The sequence below is a fragment of the Stenella coeruleoalba genome, assembly GCF_951394435.1.
Source record: "Stenella coeruleoalba genome assembly, chromosome: 5".
Classification (NCBI taxonomy): Eukaryota; Metazoa; Chordata; class Mammalia; order Artiodactyla; family Delphinidae; genus Stenella; species Stenella coeruleoalba.
Window position 1 is genome coordinate 83,794,165 of NC_137150.1, and position 23,341 is coordinate 83,817,505.

Below are 23,341 nucleotides of genomic sequence, written 5' to 3' on the forward strand. Positions count from 1 at the left end.
AAACCAAATGAGAATTTTAAAACAGAAAAATACATTATCTGAAATAAATTACTGAATAGGCTTAATAGCATAATGGATGTGGCCAAAGGAAAAGTCAGTGAACTTGAGTTAAATCAGTAGAATTCATCCAATCTGAAAAAGAGTGAGAAAAAAATAGATTGAAAAAATGAGCAGAACCTCAGAAACCTGAAGGACAATTTTAAAACATCTACTATATATGCAATTGAGGAATAAGAATGGGTAGAAAAAAATGTTTAAGTATTTTAAGAATAAAGGCTTCCTAAATTTTGTGAAAGACATACATATATTCAGGAAGTTTAGCAAACCCCAGACATGATAAATTTGATGAAAACAATGCCTAGGAATAGCATAATAAAATTGTTGAAAGCAATAAATAATACTGCATTCAAAATTATGTTTAGTGTTATGTAGATGTTATAATGTTGTATTTGAATATATTTTTAAAAAGATGAGGAAACTGTAGAATGTAGTGTTTAAGTAATGGGCTTTAGTCTTCTAACATCAAGCTCTGCTACTTATTAACTCTGTGACCTTGAGCCAGTTTGTTTTCTTAGAACATCACTTTCTTCCTTTATAAAATGATGATAAAGATGAAAATAAAACTACCTTATATGGATGATGTACAGATTAAATTATATATGCAGAAGTCTTGGCAAAGTACTTAGTGGAAGTTAGATAAATGATAGCTCTTGTACCTCTTTTTTTTTTCTTCTCAATATTCTTTGCTTAGTTGTACTTCTTAATACTTATCATAGAAAATAATATCCCTTTCTCATAATGCCTTTTTCTAGTTTTGGAATGAATGTTTAATAGTCTTATATAATAAGTCAAGGTGCTTTTCTGTTTTCTACAGTATAGTTTTTATAACAGACCATCTGGTTTTTGAAGGTTTATTAAGTGTTGCTTTTAAATGTATTTAGGCCTGTGTGCACACCTGTGTGTGTGGATTTGTTTATATAGATTTTTAACTGCTTAGGTAATGTTTTATTTATAAAAGTCTATTCAAGTTTTCTAGTTCCCCTCAAGCTAGTTATATTTTCAACAAAAATGTCCTTTAATCTATGTTTTAAAATAGCTTGAATAATTAGTTCAAATAAATAGCATAAAGTTGTTCATAGTATTCAGTAATTATTTTAATTCTTCAAACAGATTTGTTTTTTCTTTTTTAATGCTATTTATTGATATACCTTCTTTTTATGATAAAAATTCCTGGTGATTTGTCTTTTTATTAGTCTTTTCAAAGAAGCAAAATATTTTACTTTGTCGACTGTCTTTATGTCTGTTTTTCATTTCACTTATTTCTGATATTATTTTGTTATTTTCCTGCTTTTAAAGTTTTTGTTTTTACTTTAATGTACCTTTTCTAACTTGGTAATTTTTAGTCTTTTTAACATATAAATTTAGAGCTATACAGTTTCCCCTAAGAACTGCTTTACCTGCATCCCTTGAGTTTTGGTATGTATTGTGTTCATTGTCATTGAGTTCTATATATTCTCTAACTTCCAAAATATTTATTAGCTTTTTGCCTATGAATTACATAAAATTTTAATTTAAATATTCCAACTATTGGAGATTTGGGGGGGGGGTCATGGTTATGTGTTTTTAAATTAAAGTCTAAATTTACTTGTGATTAGAGGAGATGATTTAATGATTTTAATTATGTAGTATATGTTAAGATAATTTGTGGCTTGATGTAAGGTCAATTTTTGTAAATTTTTCATTTGTACTTGGAAGATATGTGTATCTTATAATTCTTAGGTGCAGGCTTTATATTTGTTAATTAGATCTGCCTTATTAAATTATCATTACTTTTCTTGCCTGCTTACTCTTGCAATTAATGTTATAAATATCAAATCTTTCTTTATGATTGAGAATTTTGCTATTTGTGTTTTATATATTTTATGTCTCTGTTGTTAGATGCTTAGAGGGGCAGTTTATTGTATCTTGTTAATGATTTGTTTCACTTTCATTATTTAATGAACATATTTATTTTTTAATAATTCTTTTACTTAAAACCTAGTTTATTAGACATTAATATAGCTACCTCAATTTTTACCATTTCTTTACTTTCAAACATTATATTTTAGCTGAGTGTCTTGTAAATAGCATGCCACTGACTTTTTAAAATTCAAATTGTTACTCACTTTTAACCAGAAGTTTAACTGGTGTATATTTATTGTGAGTACTTACATGTTTAATTACTAAAATCCTAATTTGTGCCCTCTATTTACAATGCATTAAAAAAATTTTGTTCTTGCTTTTCACTATTGTATTGAGTTTCTTAAGTTCCTTTCACCCCTCTATTAGTTTGAAAATTATGCATATTTAAAATTTTCTAACAGATAGTGATTACCTTTAAATACTGTATAATCCTACTTGATTTGATGATGTTAGTATCTCTATCCTCCTTTCAAACAATATAAAAATGTTAAAATATTTCATCTTCAATCACCCCTGCCCTTATCTTACATATTAATACTGTCTAATATTTTAGATCCAACTTGTTTTTATATTCCATTTAATAACTGGTATTATTTAACTTTTTATAGTAAGAATTTATTTAAGATTCCTTAGGTGGTAACCAATTTCCAGTGTGCTGTTGACTGGCAAAAGCTGATTGTGTGTATCTCTTTCCAACTCTTCATTCAGTCACATTATGTTTGTAGTTTGAAGTTGGCCATGGTGGGAGTATTTATACAATAGAAATAAGTAAACACTACAAATCTGGGCTTTTTTTTTCTTGGAAGAATCATTTGTTGACTGTTTACCAGTACACCACTTCCAGTATTCTTGTTTTTCATTTGTTTTTTCATCCAATCCTTTATTCTGGGTTAAATTTACTTATTACTAATTTATATTTTTATATTCTTTTAATGAAGGCAAATTATAAGTAAACTTCTGATCCTCATTTGAAAACGTACTTTATTCTTACTTTTTAAAATTTGAAGTATAGTTTATTTACAATGTAGTATTAGTTTCAAGTGTACAGCAAAGTAATTTAGTTATATAGAAATGTATATTTTTTAGATTATTTTCCAGTGTAGGTTATTACAAGATATTGAGTATAGTTCCCTGTGCTATATAGTAAATCCTTGCTTAGTTATTTTATGTATAGTAATTTATATCTGTTAATCCAGAACTCCTAATTTATCCCTCCCCACCCCTTTCCCCTTTGGTAACCATAAGTTTGTTTTCTATGTCTGTGAGTCTATTTCTGTTTCATAAATAAGTTCATCTGTATCATTTGTTTAGATTACACATATAAGTGATATCATATGATATTTGTCTTTGTCTGACTTACTTCAGTTAATGTGATAATCTCTAGACCCATTCATGTTGCTGCAAATGGCATTATTTCATTCTTTTTTATAGCTGAGTAACATACCATTGTGTATATGTGTGTGTGTGTGTATAAATATATATGGTGTATATATATAAATACATATATATATGGTATATGGTATATGGTGTATATATATATACATATATATATGTATATATATATACACCATTGTATATATTGCTTATCCATTCATCTGTCGATAGACATTTAGGTTGCTTCCATGTCTTGGCTATTGTAAATAGTGCTGCTGTGAACACTGTGGTGCATGAATATTTTTGAATTAGAGTTTTTGTCTTTTCTGAGTATATGCCCAGGAGTGGGATATATATGGCTGGATCATATGGTAACTCTATTTTTAATTTTTTAAGGAACCTCCATACTGTTCTCGACAGTGACTGCATCAGTTTACATTCCTGCTAACAGTGTATGAGGATTCCCTTTTCTCCACACCCTCTCTAGCACTTAATATTTGTAGACTTTTTGATGATGGCCGTTCTGGCTGGTGTGAGGTGATACCTCATTGTAGTTTTGATTTTGATATTCTCACTTTCTAATGATAGTTTATTTGACTATATAAACTACCGTACTTATTTATTTTCCCTCAATACTTTGAAGATACTATTCCATTGTTTTCTAGATCCTATACTGTTGTTGTTGAGACATCAACTATCTATTTAGTTGAGTTTTCTGTATAGATAATCTGTCCTTACTCTTTGTCTTTGGTGTTTGTACAGGTTGTGGATTGTTTGGCTCTAAGATTCATTCTTTTCTCTTCTTCTTGGTTGTTTTTGAAGAGGGCTGACCGTTCAGGCTGAATTTCCTAGGCTACCAAATCAGTTTTCTTCTGCCAGGCTTCATCCAGTGGGAATCACTGGTGATTGACTGAGAACAGGGGGAAAGAAGAAATTTAAAAATGTCTCCTTTGTCAGCCTGGGTGACATTTCCAAACACTGCTACATCTCTGTAGTGGACCCAACTCCTGATGAACTGATTCACCAGGACTCCCTGTTTTACCCCTCTGTCCCTTGCCATTGCTAATTTCTGGGTTGTGTCATTATACCTTGGTTCACTTATCAGCCTCTTCTGCATACTTTATATTGCCTCATTTTAAACACTGTGAGTGGTTTATGTTTCCTTGATTGGATCATGAGTGATACAGTATTCTAGATTTCATTATAACATGTCCAGATTTGGATTTATTTTTATCTATTATTTTGGGGACTTGCTTTATGTATCTGATGTTCCATGTCTTTTTCAATTCTGGAAGAGATCCATTATTGCTTCAGATATTGCCTTTATGTCTTTATTTTCTCATTCTCTTATGTACTTTTAGACATGTTAAATCTTTTTTTTCTGTTCCTCATATTTCTTAATCTCTTTTTTATATTTTCCACCTTTCTCTTTTTCTTCTGGGTAAATTCCTTAGAATTATCTTTCATTTCAGTGATTCTTCCCTTATCTGCATCTAATGTGATATAGCCTCACTTCAGATGCTGACTTTAATACAAATTTCATTCCTTTAAATCTCTTTGGTTTTTATCAAATCTGCTTTTCCATGTTTTTATCTGCCTATTTTTGCCTCTTTCTTTTAAAATTTTTATCATTTTAAACATTTTGTCCCACTGAAGTGTGAGATTAATATTCTCTTACTTCAGTTCTTAAGACTGTGCCCTCCCTATTCATTTTCTAACTTAATGCTTATATTTGATGTAAAGCACTTTTGTGTCTGCTGACTCCTATATGAAAAAGCCTTTCCTTATGTGTTTGATATCTTTGATATGTGAGCTCTTAATTGAAGTTTGCTTTTCCTGTGAGACTCCCACATAATCTGGGTTGTTGAGGGTGTCCTGGTACAGAGTGTTTTTTTTTTTTCTTTTTCTAGGTAGTCCAGGCATATTACTTGGTTGCCGTTCTCTGTGGTTGTCATTATTGTAAACCTGCTTTTTGTCCCTGAGGCTTCCTGATTATTACTGAGTTGGATAATACCTCTGGTGTGTTGTATAACATCATAATAATGCCCTGTCTTTCACATCCCTTTTCTTCCTGTCTTTTTGGAATTTTAATTTATTGTAAGATCAGACATTTTAAAACTTTTGTTTGTGTATGCGTTTTTGTATTTTCTGTTTTAAATGTGGTACCTCTATGTTTTAACAGGAACATTCCTGTGTGAATCTAGCCTAACATTTTATAGAAGAGCTTACTTCTTCCAGAGGATCTTTTTACCATTCCTTTGGCTTGAATGCTTTTTCTCTGTGGTTATCTTCCTGATTCATTTTTGTATTTATTTCAGGTCTTTACCTAAATGTGATCATTCAATGATATCATCACTGGTCATACTATCTGAAATTTCAACCACAACTCCCCCCCATCCTAGAATTTATTTCTCCCTTCCTCACTTTATTTTAATTCCTTAACATGGACCATTATCTATCATTCTATGTATTCAACTTATTTTTCTTGCTTACTGTCAGTTGCCCACACAAAAACATAATCTCCGTGAGATCAGAGATTTTCATCTATTTTGTTCATTCCTATATTTTCACCACCTAGAATAATGACTGGCTCATAGTAAATACTCAATAAATATTTGTTTAATAATGGATGAAATATTCATTGTCTGTGTATTGTGTGCCTGTCCCTGAACTAGGTGGTGATGATACAAAGGAAAGAAAAATAGACAAGATTCCAGCCCTCATGAAGATGGCAGCGTTACAGAGAGCATAGATAGACTTAAAAATCACTGTATCACCACAAGTGGACAAAGGTTATGAATTCAAATGAACTCTTTTAATGAACTTATTGGTACCAGGTGGGCATTCCTTGAGGTTGCCCACCATGAGGTTGCATGGTGCTTACTTCTGGTATGCAACGTATCTAAGACCTCTTAATCTCTTTTTTTATCTAAGAACAGACCAAAGAATACACACACACACACAGACACACACAGACACACACACAGACACACACACACACACACACACACACACACACAGAGACTAGAAAGATAATGATTTAGCCAGAAAACAATCTTTTTTTTTTTTTTTTTTCCCCGGTACGTGGGTCTCTCACTGCTGTGGCCTCTCCCGTTGCGGAGTACAGGCTCCAGACGCGCAGGCTCAGCAGCCATGGCTCACGGGCCCAGCCTCTCTGCAGCAAGTGGGATCTTCCCAGACCAGGGCACAAACCCATGTCCCCTGCATCAGCAGGTGGACTCTCAACCACTGCGCCACCAGGGAAGCCCAGAAATAAATCTTCATGAGGGAGCTGAAGTAGTTTGACTACAGTAGTAAGAAAATGAAAGTAACTAAGCACGAAAAAAGAATTTCCAATAAAGTTTTCATGATAGCCAGTTTCTCTTCCAGTGTTGGTAGCCCCTGTATGATGATCACAAAATGCAAAAAAGGGCCTAACTCTACATTCTGATGCCTTGTGATTGTACCTAAAGAGCTAGTACACATTTGGCTTTTATAACTCTGCAAGTAGTACACAGAGGAGGATATGCTATTACCTTACCACAGTAAATAATAAAGTTCATGGCTATATTTACACAGGCTGAGTTTCCAGTATGTGAATTCAAGTGAAGAATGTTAAATCTCTAATATGTGTTTAATGTACATTTCAGTTGATTTTTCTCCTAACTATAATGGTAGCAATTATTTTATATGTGGGGAAGGCTGTGTCACCTAAGAAAAAGCTAATAGATTTTTTTGGCAATTTTTCTATCATGTTAAAATGTCTTTCCATTTCTAAGTGCTGTTATGTTCTTGCTGCTCTGTCTTTTGCTTTTTTAACTTATTGTCCCTCACATCTACTTACTTTTTTTTTTTGCCTTTGAATCCTTTTTCTTTCATTTTTCTCTACCCAAAATGTCTGCTCCTGGGCTTTTCAAATCATATCTCTATTTTGCTGCAGACACTGGCTGGCCAACACAAAAGAACTAATTTGTAGTAAGCCCCTTCTCCTAAATACCATGAATTATACTAGTAGTTGCTTTCATATATACAATCTCATTCAGTCACCATTAAAAACTCTGCATGCTAGATAAAAGGCCCCCATTTTAAATAAGATGAAACTGAGTATTTAGGGAGATTATGTAAGTTCCCCTAGGATACACACTGAGTAAGCTGGAATTCAAACCCTAAACTTCTAGTTGGAAATGGTTCCATTGCTTCATCTAGATGTTGTGCCTACAGCCTACCTAGTATTGCTTTTGAAGTTTTCCGGACTTGCCACTGATTGAACAGAATTTATAATAAAAGAGTACGTACAGCATCAAGTCTTCCATGTAACAGATAGACTTGGAATGTAGAGCAAATAACAGTAGGGGTAGCTGTTACCTATCTAATTTTACAGTCTCTTTTGATTGAAAACTGCTGCTCTGAACCTCATATTTACACATCTGACCAATACTTACTGAGTGTTTATTGTGTGTCAGGCACTAAACCAGACCCTGGATATAGAGTGCTGAACAAAATAATGTGGCCTGTATGGAATGTACAGCCTAGTGAGGGAGTGAGAGAATAAACAAATAAACCAATAACCACATGGATAATTCAAACTGTAATGAATTCCACAAAAGAATAAAATAATGGTTGACTCTGTCTCAGGAACAGTAGTCAGATCCAGCCTCTCAGAGACTTAGAAGAACCACACAATTGGTTAGGAACTGCAGAACTCTTTGAGGGAACTCTGTGTCTCAACTTCTACTGTACCAGGTATCTGCTAAAGGGTGAGATTTGGGTGACTCCTATCCACCCTGGGGCCAAACCAGCCAGGCTTTCTAATCTGTTGTTAACATTTGAGACTCAGATTCTGATCATCTAGTTTTGTACTGATTAAGAGGACAAGTAAGAGGGAAAAGTAAAAGAAAAGAGGTTGGAAGATTAGTCCTTTAAAGATTGAAAAATAATTTGTTTAGGAATGCAAGTCTTTAATTTTTCAGTGTGAATTTTCTTAATCATCAGGAATAGGTGATAACACAACTCATTCAACATTCCTTTACCCAATATTTAACCCATACCTACTATTTATCCATTAGGTACTGTACTAGGGACTAATGACATAATGGTGAATAAGACAAAACCTCTGTTCCTATGTTTACAGTCTTATGTGAAAGACAAATACAATGCAGTGTGATGATTATTATGACAAGATTAAGCACAGGACATCAGATTCTGGAGGAGGTAATATTTAAATTAAGACCTCAGGAATGTGTACAAGCTAGTCAGTAGAATTTTCACATTCATAAGAATAAATCCTTTCCATAGTCGTAGCTTCAGGTTGTGAATATTTTGAAAATATTATTCTTGACATTTATCTAAATTCCAGTTTTGGTAATTTTCTTTACTAGATCCTAAACTTTAAGGTAAGAAGTTAAGTTTTTAAAAATCATCTATTGGGGCTTCCCTAGTGGCGCAGTGGTTAAGAATCCACCTGCCAATGCAGGGGACACGGGTTCAAGCCCTGGGCGGGGAAGATCCCACATGCCGCGGAGCAACTAGGCCCGTGAGCCACAACTACTGAGCTTGCGCGTCTGGAGCCTGTGCTCTGCAACAAGAGAGGCCGCAATAGTGAGAGGCCCGCGCACCACGATGAAGAGTGGCCCCCACTCGCCGCAACTAGAGAAAGCCCTTGCACAGAAACAAAGACCCAGCACAGCCATAAATAAATAAATAAATAAATAAAAATAAAAATCATCTATTAAAAAACTATTTTCTCTTTAATACACTCTGAAGTGTGACTTATAAGATAGAGTTATTAACATTTAGTGTATTGTGGGTCAGGTTTCTACTGGAGAGTTCAAATTCATCATGTTTATACATAAAATTTGATATTAAATTGTTTCATTTTAAATGGTAGCCAATAGTCATAGAAAATTTAAATATAGAATTATTTTATAAGCTTAGCTTTTCATACATTCTGTAGCTTTATTAGAGCTGGTCTAACCTAAGGTCTAGACAGACCAACTGTGCCCTTGGTTTAACGGGTGTTTATCATATGATTTCCTTTTCCTTCCTTATTGCCCTTTATCTGTTTCCAGTTCACAGGGTTGATAAATAGATAACTGTTGCCTCTCTTTCTTCCTGTTTCTGATAGGGCTAACTCTAACTCTGTAACTTACAAAAATAAGCATAACTAACAAGTTTTTCAAGCCTACTTTTAAAATTATAATTTCTCTTAATCTTCATAGACTTTCTGTTCAGATAAACTCCAGAGGTTAGGGCACCTCAATTAAAAAAAAGTAAATTGTCTTTATTGATCATTAAAATCTATATTTTATAATAATATAATAATGATAGAGCACCCAGATTAGTTGTGGGTCTGGAAGAAGTAAACACATAGTAAATAAAAATATTTTGGATTACATAGTGTCTTTTCTCAAAATAGGTCAAATTTAAAATATAAAGCACTAAATATTCCTAAGACTGCTTACTCAGTCGTGGGGCAAATGTTTTTTAGTCTAAATTTAGATTCAGAGCTCTTTTATGGAGCCATTGCTCCTGCAGACCCAGCCGAGGCCCTTTTCAGTGTCCTAAGTGAATTAGGTATTAGATTTATTAATGCCTCAGGCCCATCCAGTATGAAGGGAAGATAAACGTTTTTGCACTTCACGACATATAGTTGGACCTATTCAGTTCCTACTGGGGAACACAGCTATGCCAACCTAGAAGTGAAAAGAACTTAAAAAAAAAAATCCTCTATAGTATATCTCCATCTGGAATGGTACTGATAGTACCTTCACACTCATATGACCCAAACAATTCTAGGGATTATATAAACTGCAATGGATTCTAAAGATACCATGTAACAATTCTGAATTTGTGCTGTCCTCCAAATCAAAACAGAAATAAAGTCTAGAACAACATCAGTATGCATTCATTTGTGTATTTCAAGCCCTGAGAGAAAAACCCACTGTGATAGTTTTTACTTATATTTGCAAACCTTGTGTTATATGTGAGCTCAGGTCATTTGCAGGGTCTCTTTAGAATACATAAAAAAGTGATACTGCTCACGTGTGATCATTAAGGAGTCTGCAACACCTGGTCCTGATTCCAGTTGCATAATTATGTTCACTTTTGTCCTTATATTTCCATTTCCTGATTGTTTCAGTTAGGTATAGACAATGATCTTTCATTTTTCATTCAGGAAAATGGGCAGTATTGCTGCACATGTTACTTAGATCCTACTGCCTTACCCTTCAGTAATAGAAATGGTGCTTTAAAATGCAGGTTAGGGTTGCTTATCCTGGCTATTAATATTGTTATAGTGTTTCCTGATTCAGAGATGCTCTGTGAACATCCAGCACATGACTGGCTCTTGGATGAGCTGTGGAATATAGAGTGATATCTTGAGCAAGTTGTCTTTCTATCTCCTCACTCCTTCTTTAGCTTAGCTCTTTAGCTTAGAAGTACAGACATCCCCTCTTTTTCTCATACAACTACAACAGTACTAATAGCTTCTGTTCAGCAAAGTTTACTTTATAGCAGGTACTGTGCTAATTCCTTTACATGCCTATAACATGTAATAGGCACAAACAATCCTATAGGGTAGGTAATGTGATTATCATTTTATAGACAGGGAAAATGTAACTCGCTCAAGATCACACAATTGAAAAGAGAGATCTAGAACTTGATTCCAGATTTCTCTGATAGCAAAAGCTAATCACTTAACCACCACCCTACCTCATATAACTCCGCTGCTGTCTCCAACCCACAGATCATTGATCACTTCAATAGCTTCTCTTACCACTTGGCACTGCCTCAAACAGGCTGACCCCACTGACTGAACCTCAGAACCATTGTGTGACACTAGCTTCAGAGAGGCAAATGCTGATTATGGTTACAGGCCACAAGGAAACTGAACTGTCATGGAGAGAAACTCTGTGCTGCATTATTTTATCTGCACAACAAAAATAGTTCACATCCACCACCACCATCACCACTACCACCCCTTTGGTTGTTAGAGATCCCCTCAGCACTCGTCTATCCACCCTTACCTTCTTTTCTTTCCCTGGAGGCAGTGTTATAGTAGCGTCTTTGGCAAGGTTAGCAACTAATTCATTTATTTACTTTGGTTGACAATAAATAAGTATAACCTGTTAATAATTGTGCATATGTTTATATGGCTTTAGATAATCTGAGACAATCGTATACATCTGGTATCTGAGATGGACTCAGTATTCTTTCATACCTGGTTTCCTATTATATAACTCTATTAATAAACAGTAGACTACATACAGATAAAAAAATACATACTTATAGAAATTTATTAGGGCATTTTATAAGTGATACACATTCACGTACTTAAGAATTTTGTTGAGAGTTAAATATCCGTTTTTGCTCAATAATACAAAAAAAAACCCCACCTGATATGTGTTTTCTTAAAGTGCACTAGATCTGTCACAAATGCCTTAAACTGTATGTATTGTGTTTACATCTTTATGTGAGCTGTATGTACATATTTTTTGTTTAGTTTTTTGTTGTTTGTTTTTTAAGACTTTTTTTAGGTCAGTTTTGGATTCACAGCAAAATTAATAGGAAGGTGTTATGTACGTACTTTTCAGAACTTTTTAAATTTTTTTAAATCTTTCTTTTATAATTAAAAAAAAATTTTTTTTTTGGCTGCGTTGGGTCTTCGTTGCTGCACGTAGGCTTTCTCTACTCACGGCAAGAGGGGGCTACTCTTCGTTGCTGTGCACGGGCTTCTCATTGCTGTGGCTTCTCTCGTTGCGAAGCACGGGCTCTAGGCACGCTGGCTTCAGTAGTTGCAGCACACGGGCTCGTAGTTGTGGCATGCGGGCCCTATAGTGCATAGGCTTCAGTAGTTGCAGCGTGCGGGCTCAGTAGTTGTGGCGCATGGGCTTATTTGCTCTGCAGCATGTGGGATCTTCCCAGATCGAACCCATGTCCCCTGCATTGGCAGGCGGATTCTTAACCACTGTGCCACCAGGGAAGTCCAGCACTTTTAAATTGTTAGTTCTGTGAAGGTAAGATGTTTTCTAATTTGTCTTTTAGAATATCATAATGCTGAACAACTTTGAATGCAATAGATGCTCACTATATATACTGTTGACTTATTGAACAAATTAGTTTGTAATAGGTTGAACAGATTTGTAGTCCTAAATTGTTCTTGCCATCATTTCACTCTGCATAATTAAGGAAGTTTTACTAAGACGATTAAAAATTTGTTATTGAATTACTGGTTTAGATTCTAAAGCAGTGGGATAAAAGAGACCATGGCTATACCCCTATGAGGAACCAGTAAGGATGAGTTTCTCACTGTAGGTATACTTAGTGGATTTTATGTGTGACTGAATTAATTTATTTTACTTACGAAGGTTAGATTTATCACTTACATATGGCACTCTAAAACTTTTTTCTCTTACCCCCCTGACAACTAATATTTTTCTTATTTTAAAAGTAATGTTTATCATAGAGATTAACTATACATGAAATTAAAAAGAAAAAATTAAAAACATGCATAATCTTATTATCCAGATATAATCACTTTTAATATTTTTGTGTGTTCTTTGTTTTTTTTCTCTCAGCTGCACAATTTCATTATGTCCATGCAGTTGGTACTCTATATATTTATAAAACATTATAGTACCACAAGCTACCTTGTGAATTGTTTAAAAATATTTCTTTATATGGATGTGCTATGCTTTATTTTTCTACTGTTGGACATTTAGGTTAGTTTCAGTTTTTTGCTATCATACAAATTACCTTTTTAACATAAATCTCTGTTGGTTTTTAGTTATGTAAGATATATTCCTAGAATTAAAATTACTGAGTAAAGATTCTGAACTTTAAGTTCTTGATCATATTACTCAATAGTTTTCCCGAAAATTTTTAGCAATTCACACTCCTATCAGAAGTGTATGACGAAGTGTTTCATTGAGTCATCATCAAAATTGATTATTTCTTCTACACACTTTTAAGCAAGTATTATCAACTAGATATAATGACTTTAATATGTTACTATCATCAACTATGTTCAGAAGTATATAAAATGAGTATTTTAGTTTGCTTTCAGAGAGAATTATGAAATATGTTTAAGGGTCACAGTAGTTCAGAGGCTACATTTTGCAATACAGTTTCCACTTACATGCAAATATTTTTCGGGTCTAATTGTGAACTGTGCATACTTTGTTTAAGCTGGATTTCTTTATCAATACCTACTTTGTTGGCAGTTATCTCAAAGTGTGTTGCGTTGAGGCATCACATCTAGTGTGGCTTTAGCATTCCCTCTTGTAGTGATCAATATCATTTCTATTTGCTGTTGCAATTTGAAGTTAATGAACATCGAGTTTACTTTTATTTAATTATGCATTTTTGTGGAGCTCTACAAAAGCACCTTTCTTCCACACAAACCCAGACTGAGTGGAGATGAATCTGAGTGGTTTCATTTTATAGAGTAGCAGTCATATTTGTATTAGGAAAGCAATAGTCTTGGAAGAATACCAAAGAAAAAAACCATTTTTAAGTGTTTGTCTCATCCTCTAGTGAAAGCATTTTCCTTTCAGAGGCCATGGTACTTGTTTTTGATCACACTGCTCCGGGATGCTCTGTGTGTATATAGTTCACACATGAATTTAGGGTGAACTGAGATATCCTATGGGGAAAATATAGACATAAAATTACCCAACTATTTAAGAACTGCAGTCTTTTCTACTTCTCTGCAGAATGTCTCAGCATAAATAGTGGCTGCACTTAGAAAATCATTTTTACTTAAAAAATATATTTGTTTTACATTTCAGAGTACCTGATAAATTGCAAGTCTGTTTGTGCCCCGTAGCTGCACAGGTACGTATATGAATTACCTATAGTTATATTAATCTGTATATTAACTGGCAAGTTATTAAAATTTGGGGTATTAAAATTGCTTACAGATTTCATAATGTGAAAATGTTAATTTTTGAGTACTTACAAATATTGACAGCGTCAAAGGATAGTACATTTTACACATACCTTGCATTTCACTCTATTGTAAGAATCAGATAAACATTTCTAAGATTTGTTGAAGCAGAATAATTTTAATTACAAAGCATTCATCTGGTAGAGAGATTAGAGAGTGTTTTATGGAACAGTACTATTAAAGCAACTACTGACGTGCAGTCAGAGACTATTGCAAAACCACTGTTTTTGACACTGTTGTTTTATTTTCAAAGTTTTTGTGCTGCTTTTTATTTTCTATGGTGGTTGCTTTAGGTAAGGAGTAGTTGCAGATGTCTGCTTCACTGTCTCAAGCACTAGAGTAACAGGAAAAAAATGTTTGCACCTGTTTAAAAATCTCAACTGTGTGGTGTTGTGGTTCCTGGGCAACAGGCAGGAATTCTCAAAAGCTTGGTTGCACCTGCTCAATTGTTGCTTGCAGCTGTGTCATAAGATTGAGAGCACAGAGAAGCTTGTTAGCAGTTTGCTTGTGCTGTTACGTATTTTGTGTACTTCGAGTTTGAAAGATTCTTACTTGATGTAGACTTTGAACTATTACATTGGTTTATTATAAAACTCACTGATTTTAGCTCCCAAATATTTTATCCAAATTCTTCGTTCTCAGTATCAAATATTTTTTTAGCCGCTGATGACTGCCCTAGATAATGTTTATGTTAACTTCTTTAAAGGATACCTGGGGAGAGTAGATCTCTCAAGATAACTGGGTTGATAATAATTTTTGTCCTCATAGAGACACTTTCTGTTTGGCTCAATTTCACTATGTTGGCAACCCCACTATGTGAGGCTGGGTGTAGTTATTGATCCATTTAGCTGAACAGATTTGAAAGCATTTGGCTATTAGTGGACACATGGGGCATATTCAGAAAATTTAAGTGTATATTGTAAGATGATTTCTTGATTTGTGCGTGTGCCTCTGTTGCAGTAGGGTGGAAATGAGAGAAAAGAAAGCAACAATTAAATAATGATCTTAGAAAAGGGGCTAAAATCCAGATGTAAATTTTAAGGCTGGAATATCATCCTTTAATTCTATCAAATCCTAGTCACCTGATATTTTTCCCTAAGTGTTGCTGTTAGTGATGTTAAGTTTCTTTCGGGTAATAACTCTATATATTTTCTGACACATATCTATATTTTTAATATAGACAACCTACTACAGAGTATATCTTATACTAGTTAAGTAAAGTTCTATAAATATAATATAAAAAGTGAGAACTCAGGTCTTCCCTGGTGGTCCAGTGGGTAAGACTAAGCATTCCCAATGCAGGGGGCCCGGGTTCCATTCCTGGTCCGGGAACTAGATCCCGCATGCATGCTACAACTAAAAGATCCCGTGTGCTGCAACTACGACCCGGCACAGACAAAATAAATAACTAAATAAATTTTTAAAAAGTCGCAACTCAGTAAACAAAGTATTTAATTGAATAATTTATTTGGTAGTACCCAATTCCCAGTATTGAAAACTTACTCAAATAACCTGCATTATTCTTCCTAAAAATGCTTCAGTAAAAAAATGCTAAAGAGTTTCCATCAGTATTTAGTAACATAAAATCTTAGAGCTTGTGTATCTTCTCCTTTTATTGACCCATTTAAATCTGTTTTTTTTAAACTACCATAATATGAATTTAACTGACCTCTTTGGGAGTAGGAAACATCGGTACTGAGCTAAATATACGTTGTCCACAGACTCTTAATACAATGCCTTGTACATAGTAGGTGGTCAGTAAATGTTGAATGAATGTGTGTATGAATAAAACATGTCTGGAGGGATAAAGAGTCCTAGAAACTTGTTACTTGTTGTATATTGTGGATGGTCCTGATGGACTTCCTTCAGTTCTCATACTGCTGATGAGACGGAGATGAGAATACTAATAAATTCTGTCCTTAAAATGCAAATGAATATGTAGGAATTGATCCCCGTCACAATCAAGAGTTGCCATAACACTATTTGCAATGTGCTTTGTATTCATTTTGCTGACTATGAGAAAAGTCTTTTTTTTTTTTACGATAAGAAAGGGAGTGGGTCTTAGAATTTCTTGAGCCCTGGGGACCTGGCCAGTCCCCCCGGGTCTAGAAAATCTTTTTTTTTTTCCCACTCTTATTTATTTATTATATTTTTTAACATCTTTATTGGAGTATAATTACTTTACAATGGTGTGTTAGTTTCTGCTTGGTGCTTTGTGACCACGTAGAGGGGTGGGTTAAGGAGGGTGGGAGGGAGATGCAAGAGGAAGGAGATATGGGGATATATATATATGTATGGCTGATTCACTTTGTTATAAAAAAGAGAAAAGTCTTTATATTATCCCTATTTTATGCACAATGCTGAGGCATTCAATGACTAAGTCACTTGTCACCTTGGAAATATTTTCAGTATAGGAATAAATAAATCTCTGTGTTATGTGAGCAGTGCCATGAGCTTCCTGAGCAATCACTTTCTCCCCCAAACCCCCTACCACCACCCTAATTCTATCTCATTGAAAACACAAAAATAAACTGTATGTTGACTTATGGCCTGGTAAGATTAGATCATATTAAAAAATTGGTGTTTTGCTAAACAGAAGTAATGGTCCCTGTGTTTGCTGTATACATGTTTATAATTATGGTTTCTATTATTCACTGAATTCTAACTGTAAATAAGTAGATATGAAGCCAAGCAGAGGTAGAGTCAAAATAGTGTGAGTTACGACCTGCTTTAGATAGGCCCCTCTTAAGTTCCATTTTGTATGGCGTGAGGCAGTCACATAACAACGGCAGAGGTAGCAAAGTGAGCCACTATCTATTGCATCAAAACATCTTGTTTAGACTTCTCAAATTTTAGTACCACTGCTTGATGATATTCATGGGTACTATTAAGCTTGGAAGTATCTTTCCTCTGGGAACAGTTTTTCTTTCACCTTAGTTTACACCGGTGGGTGAGAGGCCAAAATCAGGGACATTATTTTTTTTTCCAGAAACTTAGTTTGGTAGAATCAACTATATCCTCTGTTAGACTAACATTAGAAATTAAGAGATGAACCAAGAACATGTATTAGCTAGATTACTAAAGCAGATGATAGCAAATGCTTCAGTGACTTGTACTAGAAATTACAGTATGGAATACTCAGGAGGGAGAAATCACCTAGGATTCCTGAGCATAAATGCAGATTTCCCTGTGATTTCAGGGTTAAAGAAATAAAGGAAGAAAATCAATATTTATTGAGAACATAGAATGTCTAGATATAATTTCTTTCTTTCTCCCCTTCTTTTCCTCCCTCCCTTCCTCATTTCCTTCCTTACTTTTATTCCACACAATAATGAATACCTACTATTTGCTAGACCCTGAGCTAGGCTAAATAGATAAAGTCTTTGCCCTCAAAGAGCATACAGGCTAGTAGGAAACAAAGATATGTCAGCAGAACTCCTTTTGTCTTCACCACTTATTATTAGTATGGACCCAGACAAGTTACCTAATTTTTCTGTTCCTTTGTTACTTCTTTGAAAAATTGGAAAAATAATAGTATCTACCTTATGTATTGCTGTGTTGAGTTAAATATAACATAATACACATAAAATTCTTAGTCCAGTGTTTAGCATGTAGCAAGTGCTCAATAAATCTTACTATACTACTATTATTTCTAACACCACCACCACCACTACTACAATTTAGATGCTGAAGAAAGACCCTCTACTTGCCCGAGAGCAGGTACCCTGGTCTGGACATTGTCACATTGATTGTCGTAAAGGTTCTCTCTAGTTACCTCTGCTTCTAGGGATTTAGAAGAAGTCCTAAAAATTACATAGTGTTAGAACTTGAAGGGACCTTAATGGTCAACTATTTATTATCTTTGTTTTATCCATGGTGAGAAAATAAGCTCAGAAAAGTTGATGTACTTGTCAGGGTTATACAGTATAGTAGGTGAGAGATGTAACAATTTGAAACCAAAACTTTGGATTCTTGGTCTAGTGTGAGATACCTCATGTAGAAAAATATTAGTGTTAATTTTTTTTCTACTAGTGATTGGAGAGTTGATTCCTTATCTCCAGGAAGTAAATGGACTATATCAAGTTGTTGGAATACTAACCACAAGACAAGCTATCACTGCACTGAATCTAAAAGACCTTCAGGTTTTCTCATAAAGGGGTTAATTTCATCTAAATTGATTGAAGCCTTTTAGTTTGTGTTTGTGAATAACTGGTTTGTTCTTAAGGAGAATAAACTGAGTCACGTTTAGCAAGACATCTACTACCTAAGTGACTTCAGATGATTTAAAGGAGACTGCGGATACCTTAAATAACTCAGCATCTTAAAAGTTAATGATATGTTAGTGTATCTGGATTCTAAATCTCTTGCCTGACTTTGAATTTAGGAGCTTTGGAGTTCAAATGACCTTCACTGACTTTCAGTCCCACAGTTCAGTAGCTGTGTGACCTGATCAAGGTTGTCTAACCTTGCTAACACTCGAGTTTTCTTATCTAAAATTTGTTGGTAACAGTGTCTACCTTTTCAACGATAGATGTGAAGATTAAAGTCGATTAGGTATACAAAATACTTCATTTAGTGCATAATACACACTAGTATTTCGTAAATGTTCTTTTCTCTCCCCTTGTTAAAATATAAAAGTTGTTATGATAGGCAGTATAGGAATTTGGAGGAAGTATAAGATTCACCCATTAAGAAAGTTAATTTTGGCAAAGTTATGCCTTTGTGCTTTGTATTCATTTTGCAGCTGAGTATCTCAATTCATCTTGGTTAGAGTCACCATTTCTTTTTTTTAAAAAATAAATTTATGTATGTATGTATGTATGTTTGGCTGCGTTGGGTGTTAATCGCTGCATGAGGGCTTTCTCTAGTTGTGACGAGCGGGGGCTACTTTTCGTTGTGGTGTGCGGGCTTCTCATTGTGGTGGCTTCTCTTTGTTGTGGAGCATGGGCTCTAGGCGCGCAGGCCTCAGTAGTTGTGTCTTGAGGGCTCTAGAGCGCAGGCTCAGTAGTTGTGGTGCACGGGCTTAGTTGCTCCGTGGCATGTGGGATCTTCCCGGACTAGGAATCAAACCCGTGCCCCCTGCATTGGCAGGCAGATTCTTAACCACTGCGCCACCAGGCAAGTCCCAGACTCACCATTTCTAACTGAACATGCTGCATGTCTGTAGAAGCTGGGGCTGTTTAAAGAAAAGCTCAAGATGAAGATAATCACATCCACTTAAATGTCTGTTGATTATGGAAGTGTACCTTGCAGTGAAAGGGCTGCTGATACAACTCCCGGGCAACTTCACCCCTCTTTTGAAAGTCAGATACCCTTAAAACTAATCTTGTAAACAAAGAAGAACCCATACTAGCTAATTAAACCATGTACTTTTACATGCATCCTAGTGAATTGAAGGTGGTTCTGTTGGCAAGATTTTCACAATCTAAGCAGCCACAGGTTTAGTGAGCAGAGTTGGCAATGAGTAAATGGCTTTATAAGGCTTTCTTTTTCTCTCAAAAAGGAAATTCGTGTAGTAAAATGTCTTGATAAGAAAAGTGGATTTGTGAATTTGTATATATGATTTTCCCTTATCTCTAATAAAAACTAGATAATCTTAATTGTAATAAACAAGTTTTTTTTTTCCCCTGCCAGGCTTTTTATATTGCAACAGTATCTTCCTAAACAGCAATCAGAAAAGAAATAAGGGAAAAAGCACTAGATAATATATGAAATAGACTATTATTCAGTAGAGTTAATAAAGTTGACTTGCCTAAAGTCAAGTGTACAGTTTTGACTATGATGAGTCAAGGTAAACATTAATGCTTAAGGAAATTTTTATTCAGTTGGGTATTAGTTTGCTAGGGCTGCTGTAACAAAGTATCACAAACTGGGCAGCTTAAACAATAGAAGTTTTCTCACTCTGGAAGCCTGAGATCAAAGTTTTGGCAGAGTTGGTTCTTTCTGAGGGCTGTGAGGGAAAGATCTGTTCTAGGCCTCTCTCCTTGACTTGTAGATGTCCATCTTCTCCCAGTGTCTCTTCACGTTGTCTTCTCTCTATGCATATCTGTCTCTGTCTAAATTTCCCTTTTTTATAAGGATATCAGTCATCTTGGATTAGAGCCTTCAATTATTATCTCATTTTAACTTGGTTACTTCCTAAAGACCCTATCTGCAAGTAAGGTTACATTTTGAGGTACTGGAGTTAGGACTCTAACATATTTTTTTTTTGCGGGGGTGGGGGCATGATTCAACTCATAACAGTTGGGTTAAAATAGTTAACATTTACTGAGTGACTTTTATATTCCAGAGGGATGTTTATATATATATATATATATATATATATATATATATATGATTATTATTATTATTATTGATCATCCTTACAACAATCTATTAGGTAGATGTTATTTTCCCCATTTTACAGGTGAAAAAAAACTTACACTCAGGAAGAATAAGCAATTTGTCCAAGATCATACAGCCAGTAAATGTTAAACGCTAGTATTTGAACCCAGAATTCAGTTCTGCCTTTTTAATGGGTAAGTTTCATAACAACTCAGTCAAAAGCCCCCAAAATACATTGAGTGTTTAAGGTTTTTTTTTTTTTTTTATCATTAGGGCTTGTGCCAAAGGACATTTTGTCCATAAAAAATGGTGCATTATTCTATCGTATAAATGCCCAACATTGACTGCCTACGTCTTCACTCCTGAATTTTTTGCTGACACTTGTCTTTGAAGCCTTAGTGTTTTAGCTCTTCTGCACCTGATGAAGCTTTCGGACAGGATGGATTCTGAACATGAACTGCATGGGTTGATTCTGGCCCCAGTTTGTGTGGATGGTATTGAGAGCAAAGTCATGCTCAGAGTCTGCTTCTCAACACGTGTGTACTCTGCTCTCCTTCTCTTTCTCTCGCTCCTCTCCTTCATCTTTGTTTTCAGTCTTAACAGGTAGTTTGTGATTTTTTTTTCCTTTTTTACAATCCCTGCCATGAGTTATTCCTTGAAAGGGAGTAAGTGTAAAGAATAATAAAATAAGAAATACCTCTGCTTACGTGAGAGCCAGTGCTGCCATAGGTATTTACTATAAACTGGCCACAGCCTTGTTGTTACTCATTCACAATGAGGAGCAAGGGGCAGTGTGTACGTTATTTTAAGTTTTCTATCTTACCATTGGAACAGTTTGTTCTCACTTTGAAGTTTTAAAGCAGACTTGCTCATGACCCAATTTCACTAATAATTCTCTTAAGTAACCCTTGTACTCATTTATAAGACTTTTTTCCATCCACTGTCTGTCTAGCCTGGTTTAAAATTTTTATATATGTACTTTTAAAAAATTGATTAGCTGGAGAGCTGCCCATTCCTCTGTGCTGTATAATAAGGATTTAAAAACTGCACACTGGATTCTGTATAGTGTAATTAAAACTGACCCACATTTGGACCTGAGTACACCAGGACTTAGCCAAACTTGCCATGAGCTGAGTTCTGGTGGCAGATGGAAACTAATGAGGACACACTCCACTCCAGAATTTCCCAGCTGCTTGGCCCCTTTTTGTACAAACAAGGTTTGGAGTGAAGTCCGGATCCCAAGAGCATGTTCTGTAAATGTGCTTGCTGTACCCAATGATTTGGGAAATGTTATCACAAAATCAGGCTGTTTCTAAGTATCCTTAAGACCTCAGCTACTCTCAGATTTTAGACATGAAAATTCAAAGAGACCTTTTATGCTCTCTCTAACCAATTTTTAATTTTAAAGTGAATTAAAATCACATTTCCTCTCCCTCCCACTCCGGTCTTTTTTCCTGTGCCTGGCGATAGAATGATCACTTTTATCCAAATGTGGAGCTTTGCAGGTGGTTGTCTCAGGATAGACTAGGTCTCCTTGCAACCTACAGATCTCTTCAACTGGTTTGATGTCCTGGGACTATTCAGGCAGATGTAATTGAATCAGTTTGAAGCAGCTGTAGCTGGCATGTGGTCTCTCAGATTGCTAGCACCTGCTTGTTTTTTTGCAACTCACTAGAGTGAAAGAAGTGCCAAAACCAGCATTGGTCTTGGAGCAGATAAAGCACTTCAAATCCTATATTCCATTCTCCTTCCAGTCTAGCCATATCACCATTGGTGCCTGAATTAATAAAGCCCCTTTTCATGATTATGTCTGAGGTAAACTTTTCCTTCTCATTCTTCTCAGTGTTGAGATCCTGACAGTATTGACCATGCTAGTCCAAAAATATAAGGGAGTATAATGGTGATCAGGTGGCTTTGGGGCTCTCTTATCATTAGACAACTGGGTAGCCTGTGGTTTGCAGAATCATTTAAATGAATGTACCAAATTCATTTGCTGTTCCAGCACAGTCTTATTGGCACAGAGAATGAACAGTTAATGTATAACAAACTGTGAGCTGTTATGGAATATGATAAATAACATTTGCTTAGCAGGAGGGAATGTAAAATGGAACTATTTCTCTAATGTAACTCTAAACTAATTGACATGGATTTCTTCAACACTTACTAGGTGCAAAAAGATGCAGGCTATTAAAAAAGGGATACAAATTCTAGGACCTACCAAATATGTAAAACATATTTTAAATATATATTTATTTATTTAGACTTTTTTTTAAAAGGTTTAAATCCATCTTTTTTTTTTTTTTTTTTGGCGGTACGCGGGCCTCTCACTGTTGTGGCCTCTCCCGTTGCAGAGCACGGGCTCCGGACGCGCAGGCTCAGCGGCCATGGCTCACGGGCCCAGCCGCTCCGTGGCATGTGGGATCTTCCTGGACCGGGGCACGAACCCGTGTCCCCTGCATTGGCAGGCGGACTCTCAACCACTGTGCCACCAGGGAAGCCCCTTAAATCCATTTTTAAAATGCTTATTTTCTTTATCTTCTGTTTGTTCCATTATTGGAACAACATATTATTTGGCAGGCATATATTTCATTCTTAAATATTACCAACCTACTGATGTTTAATTTGAACCTGAAGATGATAAAGACAACACATTTACCTAAAATTCACAGTTTATATAGTAAAGTTTCTTTAAAAATGGTTTAATGTTGATAATCTTTTGAGATTATTGAGTTTATG

The 23,341-nt window shown here is 35.0% G+C and overlaps 1 protein-coding gene across 19 annotated transcripts in view; it reads left to right on the forward strand.

Annotated features, from left to right (window-relative positions):
* Positions 1-23,341, forward strand: part of ZBTB20 (zinc finger and BTB domain containing 20) — an 812,397-nt gene that overhangs the window by 233,411 nt on the left and 555,645 nt on the right. For all 19 annotated transcript variants that reach the window (XR_013828388.1, XR_013828389.1, XR_013828390.1 and 16 more), the window contains one exon: positions 14,124-14,169. The gene's annotated coding sequence lies outside the window, so the exon portion shown is untranslated. The remainder of the gene's footprint in view (positions 1-14,123; positions 14,170-23,341) is intronic.